Genomic DNA, 12,095 nt, shown 5'->3' on the forward strand with positions numbered 1-12,095 from the left:
ATCTACAAATATTTAATAAATTTCAACTGGTATTCTATTAACAGTACAATTAAAACTGCAATTAATCATTTTTTTTTTAGGTAATCAAGTGAGTTAACTCTGATTAATTGACAGTCTTAGTTTGAATCCAAACAAATGGCACATATGTGGAGATGACATTCAGGCAATAAATTCAGTCCATATGACAAGTTGCAGAACCCTGTGATAAATTCACTTATGTACCTTTTACCTGCTCACCTGCTGTGCCTCCTAATTTATTTCCACCTGGACTTATTCTAACATTTCAAGCCTCTAAGAAGTTCCAGAGAGCTGACAAGTTTTTTTTAAAAAAAAAATCAACCTGCTTTCAAATGATGTTTCTTCTTTTGCACAGAATATGGGATTTCCTCTCCCCACACAATTATATTGGGGTAAGACTTAGACTGGACAATATTCCGTGCCAGAACAGTGACAGATTAAGGTCTGACACTGTATCTCATGACCAAAATCCTATACAGTGGTTACACCTAAAATGTCTCCCTATTTCAAAGTTTTTACCAGTTTATGAGAGATTTTCCATTCACAGAATGTGGAACACCAGTAGAACGGGTAAAAATAATCATTCAAAAGAGTACAATGTGTACAAGTGTGACCTCTGTAAATGGGAGCTTCCTATCACTGGGAATTCTCTTTTTCCAGAGGATCACTAGCAGTGACTTATGGTCTGGAAGCTCCAAGAGACTGGACTATAAATTTGAGATAATTTTGTGTGTGTGTGTGTGTGTGTGTGTTTATATTTATTTATTTATTTTGAGGTCACTTGGCTACATTTTTATATTTTCATCTGATGTTGTTACAGTCATTCTAATGGTAATTAAGGCATCCTGTATTCCATATTGGAAACTTTTTTTTCCCTGTAACACATATGGAATATACAGAATACATGCAGTGCCCAGGAAGAGGGCCCCATTGTTATAGGCACCACACAAAACACTCAGTAAGAGACAGTTCTGCCCCATAGTTTACAGTGTAAACAAACAGGATAGACAAATAATGGGTAAGGAAACAGGGACAGGAAGCTAAAACAACTTGCCCAAAAAAATCACACAGTGAAAGCTTTAGGTTTCCTAATCTCCTTTTCCACTGTTTTACCTGCATTTCTACTGTAAGACACTGAACATCCTAGATAAGTACTATGCAGCCAGCCACCTTCCATGTGATGGGAATAAGTACAAGGATTATGTGACGGCAAGCATGTGGCTAAGAATCAGGCATGCTGGGTGAATGTACGTCAGCCTGAATTCAGTGAAGGGAGAGAAGTGCTTGAAGTGTGTGTGGGGGGGCGGCAGGGGAGCGTCATAAGTGTCAGAAAGGGTTTCAGATGTGGCATTAAAAAAAAAAAACAAGTTAGGTCTGAGGAGCGCACCCAAAAGACTGTTTTACCAAAGCTTCTGTTCCAAAATTATGATAGATCCCCCCTGCCTTTTTTAAAGAATATTTTAAACACTGAATCCAGGGAGAGCAGACCTAGGAGTGAGTTCTGTATTAAAGATTGGGAAGACAGCCAGAAAAGGGCCAGTAGGGGCCTCCACTGAGTAACTCTCCAGAGCTTCTAGGCAGAGGGTCTGGGAGAGAAGCCTGCAGGGAGCAGAAACTAGCTAGGAGAAAAGCCTCAGCAGGGACAGGGCTAGAATGCTGCACTAAAGAGATGAAGGCTGAGTGGAAGATTTGTCATGTTTTGAACTTCACGTTAATAAACCAGACCTCCTAAAAAGGAGGAAGTTATTGAGAAAACACCCACAGTGTGAAGTCTGAATAATGGAGAAATGAAGGGGACACAGGGTCCCAAACCCAGACTGGGTACAGTGTAGGGAAAATATCAGCTGAAAGTATTTATTCAGAATCACACTACAACCTAAAAGGATGGAAACTGGAGCATCCATGGGTGCCAATTGAAGAACAGGGGCAGCACTCCCACAACAAGGATTTTATACTGTGGCCTCTTGAGAGGAAAGCAAGTGTGTACTGTTTGTACAAAAGTGTCAGGTTATTAGTCTTTCCCCTGCTCTTGTGTACACTTTATTTGTACCAAGTCTCCTAAAAGGTCTGTACATGGAAAACACAGTCAGCACAAAATGAATAATAAATATAATCAGTAATGCTTTCTCCTTCTCCTCAGCCTTTGCTTGATCCTGCCATGCAGCCAGCATCACTTTGGCAATAACCGTTATGTCACTAATTCACCATTGTGACATCACTGCAAAGGGCTGTAAGGATAAGCAATGAATCTGTCAATTAGGGAAACTAGCATAGAACTGGAAATCATGTAAATGACATGAAAAGTGAATATAGTGGGGCAAATTCTGCACACCACTAGCATCCTGCTGATTTTCACTGACAACACCAGCCTGCATGGAGAGTAATCAAGAGTATAACCTGGCCCATTACCTATCAAAATTAACCCTAATGTGAAAGGCTTTCTTTGAACACATGGATTGCTGGGAAACATGAATAAGAGGTTTGCATCAAACTGACTGAGTGGCTGCTTGAAAATGAAAGAGCAGAGCTCGCCAGTTTGCAGTATGAAGAATAAGCTATACTGACAGATAGTATTGCTATCTGTAGATTTCTACAGTTCAAAGGAAAAGTCAGGGGTAACAAATTACACTAAGCAGCTCACTTTAAAAACGTAGCTTCAGTCATACTGGCAGAATTAAAGAGAGACAGAACAAGGACTTCACAGAACTCATAAGCATACAGAAGTCCAGAGAAGTCAATTATGGAACAGCTGCTGGAGGTGGGGCCTAGAGATAAAAAGTAGAAAATTGACCAGCCTCAGATCTTAAGGCATTCATGGTAGCAGATGAAAATATCAATTCCTCTGTAAAATTTGCTTTCTTTAGGTACAGCAGTCAGCCTCAGACAAGGAGATCAGGCTATTGACCACGTTAAAAGCTAAATTAAAATAAAAATTAACTTGAGTGAATTTAGGCCAGAACTAAAAATGATGGAACACAATAGTTTCACAGGCTTTACACTTTTAAAGTGGAAGAGAAAAAAATTCACTTAAATAAGCACTTAAGAGGACGTCCGCCAAAGTTGAAAAGTACTACTTGCTGCAGATAAAATTAAAGAATACAGTTAACTAGATTAAAGTCTGAAAGAATAACACTAACAAATAGGATCACTAGAGCCAGAAAAAATTCTACTATATTTTTGTATATATAAAGATCAAATTTCCATGTTTCACACTACTAGTTGAGTTCATTTTACAGGTTGCAATTAATCAATCAAGTGTGTGATCTTCCTGCATTTTATTGTTGAGTGTGTGTTTTTCTATCTTTCCATGTCCTCATTGCCAGTTAAAGAGTTATTATTCCTGATTCACAGTTATTGTAAATTACATCTATTTCAACTGCAAGAATGAAATAGAATGAGGGAATCAACAGAAACACCCAATGCCTGCTAATGACCTCATCTCACCATCTAGGGATATGTTAAATAAATTTGTGCTCAGGCAAGTTGTGTCAAGCCAACAAATTTCCTTTCAATTAATTGATCAGGACACATACGTGGATGAAAGACAGACACAGGAACAGATTTAAGTGGCAGGCCATAACTTTAATAACTCAACAATGGGGAGGAGTGCTATCAGCCCACCTCCTCTCATGTACCAAACATTTAAGTGAGTCCAGTATCATGTTACACGGCTCCCACCATAATCAATAACTCTGGCTTGACCCTCTGCCACCTACCAACAGGAGTTAGTTCAATAAAAGATATTACCTCACCACCATGTCTCCCTAACCCCTAGGACTCAGCTCACATCTGAATGGTTTTACCTGCTCTCTAAGAGGTGGTTAGAAGGTAACAGAGGATACTTCAGGTCTCCCCTTCTCCTTGCAAGGAAACATTCCCCAGAGAAATCCTGGGTTTCATTTGCTTCTGAGACCCGACCCTTTTATCTTTTATCCATGCAGAACACTAGCTGCAAGTTGCCATGGGAGCAACATTCCTGTATTAGCTCCTAACAGTAAAATTCCTATTATTACTCATTGTAACCTGATCTCTTCCTCCACAATGCTGTTGGGAAGGCAAACAAACGAACAAAAAACCAACCTCTGCCCCTCTGCCAATTTGGTTTCCTGATCTCCAAAACCAGGCAAATGGTCAGACCCACAGCATCCTGGAAACAGCTCAATATGTATCTCAGCCACAGAGGGAAGACAGGTGGGGCAACAATAGTGGGAAGGTGACCCCAGACACTTGGAGATGCTTTAACTTCAGGGGAGGAAGCTGTGGGAGCCAATCAGCTCCTCTAATACCCCCTTTGCCTAGCTGGCCAATGAGAGGCAGAGAAGCCCTTTCCCCATGCACACCCCCACATGCACTCTGAGGTACATGCTAATGCTCAGGAATATTTGAGGTCAAACTCTTTCTTCATCTTCCCAGGAGTTGGCCATCCCCATTCTGGTCTGACCAAACTCCACACTTCTGACACAGGGAGGAGCAGTTATACTGATGGCTCATGAAGGGTCCATTGTCCCCATTTCAGTCAACTAAAAGACTTCCATTGAATTCAATAAGCATTGAATCAGGCCCCAGCTGAATTATTTAAAAAAAACCCCAAAGCAAATATTGACATCTACAGACCACGAGCTTTCAGACTGGTGTGTGACATGTACAGATGGAATCAGGAAGAAAAAAAATCTATTGTACAACCAAGGGGATAAGAATATTATATGGATTAAAGTTTCCTCTTACCGTATCTGAATGTTTCTAAAACTGGTAATATTGTCAATGAAATCTATATTTCAAAAAAAAGTTATAACTTTAGCAATTAAGAAGGATAAGGATAATGGAGCAGAAATAAGAAATTTAGACCTATCCCAAGGCTATTAAATAACAAAATCATGAACACTGAACCTGAAATTCTTCAAAAAGGACTGTGATCATCACAGTCAGGAGAGAAAGAGGGCAACTCAGACACAATGACTTAGCTACAATAATAATGTGATTGATTAAACACTAGCCATAACATTAAATAGAGTATGCAGGAAACCAAATTATTTATGTGGACCTCTATGGTAAAATGCTGTAGCAGATAGGCAATGAAAGCCACTGGCAGAGAATGTAGCAACAGCAAAACTCTGTTTCTAGCAAAGGAGACCGGTTAAAAAAAAAATCAGTGTTGCTATGCTGTAGAGGGAAAGATCTATAAAGACTTGGGTTATCTTTAGAGACAGCGACAGCCAATATACTGCACGTAAAACAAGGCCAGGTATTCCAGTAAAAGCAGGTTCAGTCTAGCAGTTGTCTCATGTTTTATTATTTAGTCTTGTCAACCAGAATCAGGAGTAGACTAATGAGTAGATCTGGTCAGAAAATGTCCAATAATGTTTTTCCAACAGACAATGCTGATTTGTCTAAATTGAAATGTTTTATACAGACTATTTGATTTTGACGAAGTTGCAATCTGCCTGTTTTTCTGCCAGCTCACCCCCCTCTCTCCTCAACAGAGCCCAGGCCTCTAGTCAGTCTGAACACGAGCTGAAAGCTTAGGAGCTCAGGGTCCCAAGCTTGTAAACTCTCAAAACATAATAGCAACACTGGCTCAGACCAATGGTCAGTCTAGTCCAGTATCCTGTCTGACAGTGGCCAATGCCAGGTGCTTCAGAAGGAATGAACAGAATAGGGCAATTACCAAGTGATCCAGCCCCTGTAGTCCACTCCCATCTTCTGGTACTCAGAAAACTGGTGACACTTTGAGCAGGGGGTTTCATCACCATTTTGGCTAACCACCACTGATGGACCTTTTCTCCATGAACTTACCTAATTATTTTTTGAACCCACTTATACTTTTGGCCTTCACAACATCCCCTGGCAATGAGTTCTACATGTTGATTGTGCATTGTGTGAAGTAGTACTTCCCTGTGTTTGTTTTAAACCTTCTGTCTATTAATTTGATTGGGTGACCCCTGGTTGTTATGTTATGTGAAGGAATAAATAACACTTCCTTATTTACTTTCTCCACACCATTATTGATTTTATAGATCTCTTTTCCCTATCCTTAATCATTTTTGTTGCCCTTTTCTGTACATTTTCCAATTCTAATTTTTTTTTTTTGAGATGGGTCTTCTAGAACTGCATGCAATATTCAAGGTGTGGGCATACCATGTATTTATATAGTGGTTTTATGACAGTAATTGTCTATCCCTTTCCTAATGGTTCCTAACATTCCATTAGTATTTGTGACTGCCGCTGGCCATTGAGCAGATGTTTTCAGAGAACTATCAACAATGATATCACTCAAGAAAGATCTTGGAAACAGCTTATTTAGATACCATCATTTTGGTATGGATAGTTGGGATTCTGTTTCCCAATGTGCATTACTTTGCATTTATCACCATTGTATTTCATCTACCATTTTGTAACCTCTTCACAGTCAGCTTTGAACTTAACCATTTCAAGTAATTTTGTATCATCTGCAAAATTTTGCCACCTCATTTTTTACCCCTTTTTTCAGATCATTTATGAATATGTTGAATAATACTGATCCCAGTACAGATCCTTAGAGGACACCATAGTTTATCTCTCTTCATCCTGAACTATCCTTTGTTTCCTATCTTTTAACCAGTTACTGATCCAGGAGAGGACCTTCCCTCTTACCCATGACTGCTTACTTTGCTTAAGAGCCTTTGGTGAGGGATGTTGTCAAAGGCTTTCTAACACTGTAAGTATATTATATCCACGGGATCTCCCTTGCCCACATGTTTGTTGACCCCCACCCAAAGAATTATAATAGATTACTGAGGCATGATTTCCCTTTACAAAAGCTGTGTTGACTCCTGCCCAACAAATCATGTTCATCTAGGTGTCTAATCATTCTGTTATTTACTGTAGTTTCAACTAATTTGCCTGGTATGAGGTGGGACTATTCCTGTCTAGAGAGAAATTCAAATATTTTATATTTTGTTCTAAATCTGAGTGAACTATATTTTGAAACATCAAATTCCTCTGCAAAATGGTATTACTTTTATCTGCACATCTCTCCTAATGAGTTGCCACAAACAAAAAGCCTCCCCTTTCAAACCAGCATCCATTTGTGCAATTTTACAGTATTCACTTGCCACTATTTTTCATTAGTTTTGGTACAGAAGTTTCTGTCCTGCTTTGTTTGCTGATGTTGTCTAATGATATTGAGGTTTGAAAATGAATGTTCTAGCTTTAAGTAGTGGGATGCTCTTTTCTAAGATCGTCATTTACTCTCAGAATTGATGCATTTGCCAAAATAAAACCCAAAAATAATCTAAAGTGTATTAAGTTCTTGACCCAGGTAGAGAAATAAATACACTGTTTTCAGTTTCAATTTCTCAAAGCTCGATGGCACAAGCCATATCTGATTAAACTCTGCTACAGCAGATAAAACATCCTATCTCTGGTGGCATTTTGCTGTGATAAATACTGTAAAGCTTGCTTTAAGTTCTCTTTTGTCTTGACATTATTAACCAAAATCTGGAGAGGTACCAGTAATGGTGTTTCAGATGACACCTGCAATTGATTAGCAGTATATTGTCCTTACCGGTTGTACTGCTAAGGCATTAAACAGGTTTATAGGGCATACTGAAATAACCTGCATAAACTAGTAAATTCAGATAGGACATGGGTGTACAGTAAAAATAAAAGTTTCTGCTGAAGATTTTGTTGAATAATGCGTTCAGCAACATCAGATTAAATCACCCTGCATTTCTCTTCTCCTTTTAACCATCCATCCATGTACCCATCACCAATGTATTTAGCCACCTTTTCATCCCTTTAGGGGATTCTTTAACTACTACACAACACATGGGAAGTGAGATATGGCAGAGCTCATTACAATGGTGATAGTAGTTAGGACAGGACTGTAAGCTACCCTGCTACAGGATAAATAAGCCCTTTTGTTTTCAGTTTAAACTGATTTTTACTGAAAAAAATCCCAGGTTTTACAAAAATTATTATTTTTTCCCTCGATTTTCATCCTACTTTTGTATCATTCCAATATACAAAAATAACTTGTTTTATTAAAAAATGCAATACACTGAACCAGAGATATATATAATTACTATAATATATTAGTCTGTGTGTATCTGCAAAGCTGTCTGTTGAAGGCTGTGTGTTAAACCGGAAGATACACCAAATAAACAAAACAGGCATTCACGCAAGCTTTGGAGAGTGGGCACATCTGAACATACTGATCAACCTCACGCCTACTACATGCACATTTCAAGCTGTTAGCTGATTATGGTTTAAAGATTTGATACACTAAAATGGCAAGAAAATAGAAATCTGAATCAGAATATGTTTCCGAACATAAGAAACTATTTGCAAGTTTAAAAGAATAAACCAAACAAAACCAAAACAGGAGAAAAGGATGCTGTTGAGAGTATGCACTGCAAATGGTGTGGCACAATTATTCAGTGTAAATATTTATAGGCTAATAGTTCTAAATCTGCAACAGTAAACTGTTTATTCAAACTAAAAGTTTTTGGGGGGAATTAGAGATATATATTTTTTTAAACTTAGAGGTGGCATTGTGTTTTGAGCTCTGTAGCAAACCTCATTGAATTCTGTTCAAAGCATTTATCTACTGAATACTTTTCCCCCGTTCTTCTGTCCACCAAAATAAATCACTATATTTACGGAGGAAAAAATATTAATACTTCTTTTGCACTGATTTTCACCTGTTTTAGTTGTTGTAGTAATAAACACTGATAAATTCTTGGGAAAAATTAAATAAATTAAAATAAAGTTCCCTAAGGATAAGGGAGGCAGAAGACCCCTCAAAAGATTTGAGTGAAGCTTGTTGAGCATGTAGTTTCAAAATAGCTTGATGGGAGAGTGGCCACTGAGCAGGACCTGTAATATCTGTGAAAGAAGGGAAAGGAACGGGAGCAAGAAGAAAGAAATTGAAGTCCACTGGCTGTGAGGGGAACCCGTGTCAAAACAGTCTCTTACTTGCTTTTCTAATCCGCAAAGGAAGGGTTACAAAAAGCAGATCAGATAGTCTAATTATCAGATCACTGAACCTGCATATCAGACTTATGCCTAGTGAATAATTTCAGTAACCCAGGGATAAATTATAGGAACAATATTGGTTTATCTATATTAATGATCTAGAAGAGGAGTTGAGCAATAATGTGGCAAACTCCGCTAATGACATAAAAATGTTAGGTTAATTAATCTCAGGAAGCTTTGTAAGCAACTCCAGAAGGATTTGAAATTAGGTTACCAAACAACAGCGTGTTGCCAGAGGAAATTCAACATAAAGGAATCCAAGGTACAGTAGAACCTCAGAGTTATGAACACCAGAGTTATGACCTAACCAGCCAACCACACACCTCATTTGGAACTGGAAGTACGCAATTAGGCAGCAGAGACAAAAAAAAAAAGCAAATACAGTACAGTACTGCGTTAAACAAACTACTAAAAAAACCAAAGGGAAAGTTTAAAAAAGATTTGACAAAGTAAGGAAACTGTTTCTGTGCTTGTTTCATTTAAATTAAGATGGTTAAAAGCAGCATTTTTCTTCTCCATAGTATATTTCAAGGACTTATTTAGTCATCATTCAGTTCTTTTGTAAGAACAACTATAACATTTTTTTCAGAGTTACAAAAAACTTCTATTTCTGAGGTGTTTGTAACTCTGAGGTTCTACAGAGTGTAATGCAGAGGAGAGGAAGCAATTTAAACTATTCATACATACTGATGAGTTCTGAAATAGTTGTATCCTCAGGAAAATCAGCTAGGAATCATTGTGGATAGCTCAATGAATATGTCTGCCTCAATACACAATGCAAGTCAGGAAAACATGTAAGACACTAGTCTACATTAGAGTAAAACTTGAGTGATTAGTTATAATACCTTCAATAAGGTAATTAAGTAAAAAATGTTTACTAAAGAATAAATCCTGAAGTTACTACTTAGGCAACATTTTATTGACTTAAGGGGACTTCAAGTTTTAGCCCATTTGCAATGGCGACCCTTAAAAACTTGTCAATTGCCTTAGATTACTGAAAATGCTAAAGTAACATTATTTAGTTCTCTTCTTTCATTGTACTTTAGTAAATAATTTGCTAATTGTGACTTAAATAGATAAGGGATTTGTATTTGCAGTGTTCCTTATCATTTCCTAAGTATCCATATAAAGAAACTCCAGGCTCCGTATAAAAGATGTTCTAATCCCTATGTCTAATTATGTTTCTTAATATTGTGATCACACTTAAAAAACTTGCAAATTTCACTTCTGAAGATTACTTCAGAAACTGCATTATTCCCAAAGATGTCAGTATAGGATGTATCCGTCTAAGGCAAAACTTGTTTTTAAGGGTGACCACTGTATATTAACAATAACCATTTTTCAAGATGCTTTTTTTATAAAAGAAATATCTGACTCTTTCAGTGTGTTCATACAAAGAAAGGGATAGTTGTCATTCTTGTTGGAAAGAAGAAAGTTCAAAGCTGCATTGTTATAGTAAATAAATACAGTATGGCCAATCCCCAAAAGGCTGGCCCTTCCCACCCTAAATTAGCCTTTCCTATCAACCATAAGTGTACCTCAAAAATGGGATTTTAAAAAATAATAAATTGCAGTGATTTTATTTGCCCTCTGTTTTTTGTACTTTTAGGATTTGTATTTTCATGCTTTTTCTCCACAAGAATGAGGGCTAGAAAAGTACTTAAAAAAAATAATGAAAACTGAAATTCTCACCTAAGCACATGCCTCAAGAAACTGGGGCTTTAAGAAAAATACCAGATGCCACAAGACTCACAATAATATCAAAAGATTTGGCACCACTACTATTTTTAAGATAACAATGGTTTGGGGGCTGGAGGGGAATCCTAGAATTCACCTTCAAAAAACATTCAAACCTTCTGATTAACAATAGTTTCCAAAAGGAAAATAGATACTTTAATCTTACTATACTTTTCTTCAGATCTCAAGAAGCTTGTTTCCTGACTAATATTTACCCTTCTTTGTAATTAGCAAGAAGAACATCTATTATAGTATACTGCAGTTGTTCTTTAAGAAAGGAATAAAGAATTCAGAAATCCTTAAATAAATCAATAGTACAGTCTCACCTTGAACACTGAATTCTGTTTCTGTGATCTGTGATCAGGCTCCACATAATGTATAAAGGACCCTCGGAGGTATGACAAGAAGCTCACACTGAGACAGATATGGCCTTAAAGACTTTTTATTAAAATTAATAATACACCTCTACCCTGATATAACACTGTCCTCGGGAGCCAAAAAATCTTGCCGCGTTATAGGTGAAACTGCATTATATTGAACTTGCTTTGATCCACTGGAGTACGCAGACCCGCCCCCCCGGAGCACTGCTTTATGGCATTATATCCAAATTCGCGTTATATTGGGGTAGAGGTATAGTAAGTAAATGGTAAAATACCCAGAGTTACAAAGTTACAATTACGTTACTGCTACTCAAAAAATACATATGCTAATATAGTATTATATGCAACAAAGCTTTGGTTACTCTACTTACAAGGTTTCTTGATAACCTGGTGGTAAAAGACACAGGTTCAGGTTTCTCAATTCTTGAGTGAGGGATGCAGTGCTTAGAAAATGCTAAGAGCTATCAAAGCTGATTAGGGTTCACTTGACTAACAAACTTAAATTAAAACCTAATAAACAAACTAAGAATAAAACTTAGGGAAACCAAGCTTAGCCTTTGAAACTTAAAGTTTAAGAAGAACAAGTACAGCCTACTAATAGTAGCAATCATCATAGATAGATAGAATAGATAGAGAGGAGGAAGTAAGTGAGAATAGAGATGGAGTAAAGTGAGAGTGGAGTACTCTAGCGAGGTGGGTTACCTCTTTCATAGGGCAAATGCTGGAAATCCTTCCTCTTATGCCCAAATTTCATTCCTCACCCACAGAAATGTTAGGGTACGCTTACCCGATAGGCTAGTATGGTATGTGCGAATTGATGACAGATATGTACGCACATCAGTCTCTTGTGGTGTACTTGTTAAGTCTGTGGGTACAACATTGAAAAAACCCCTATGCCATTCTCCATTGTCTATTGGTCTAGATAAAAGGTCATAGACATAGGCA

The sequence above is a fragment of the Chelonoidis abingdonii genome, chromosome 6 (genome assembly GCF_003597395.2).
Source record: "Chelonoidis abingdonii isolate Lonesome George chromosome 6, CheloAbing_2.0, whole genome shotgun sequence".
Lineage (NCBI taxonomy): Eukaryota > Metazoa > Chordata > Testudines > Testudinidae > Chelonoidis > Chelonoidis abingdonii.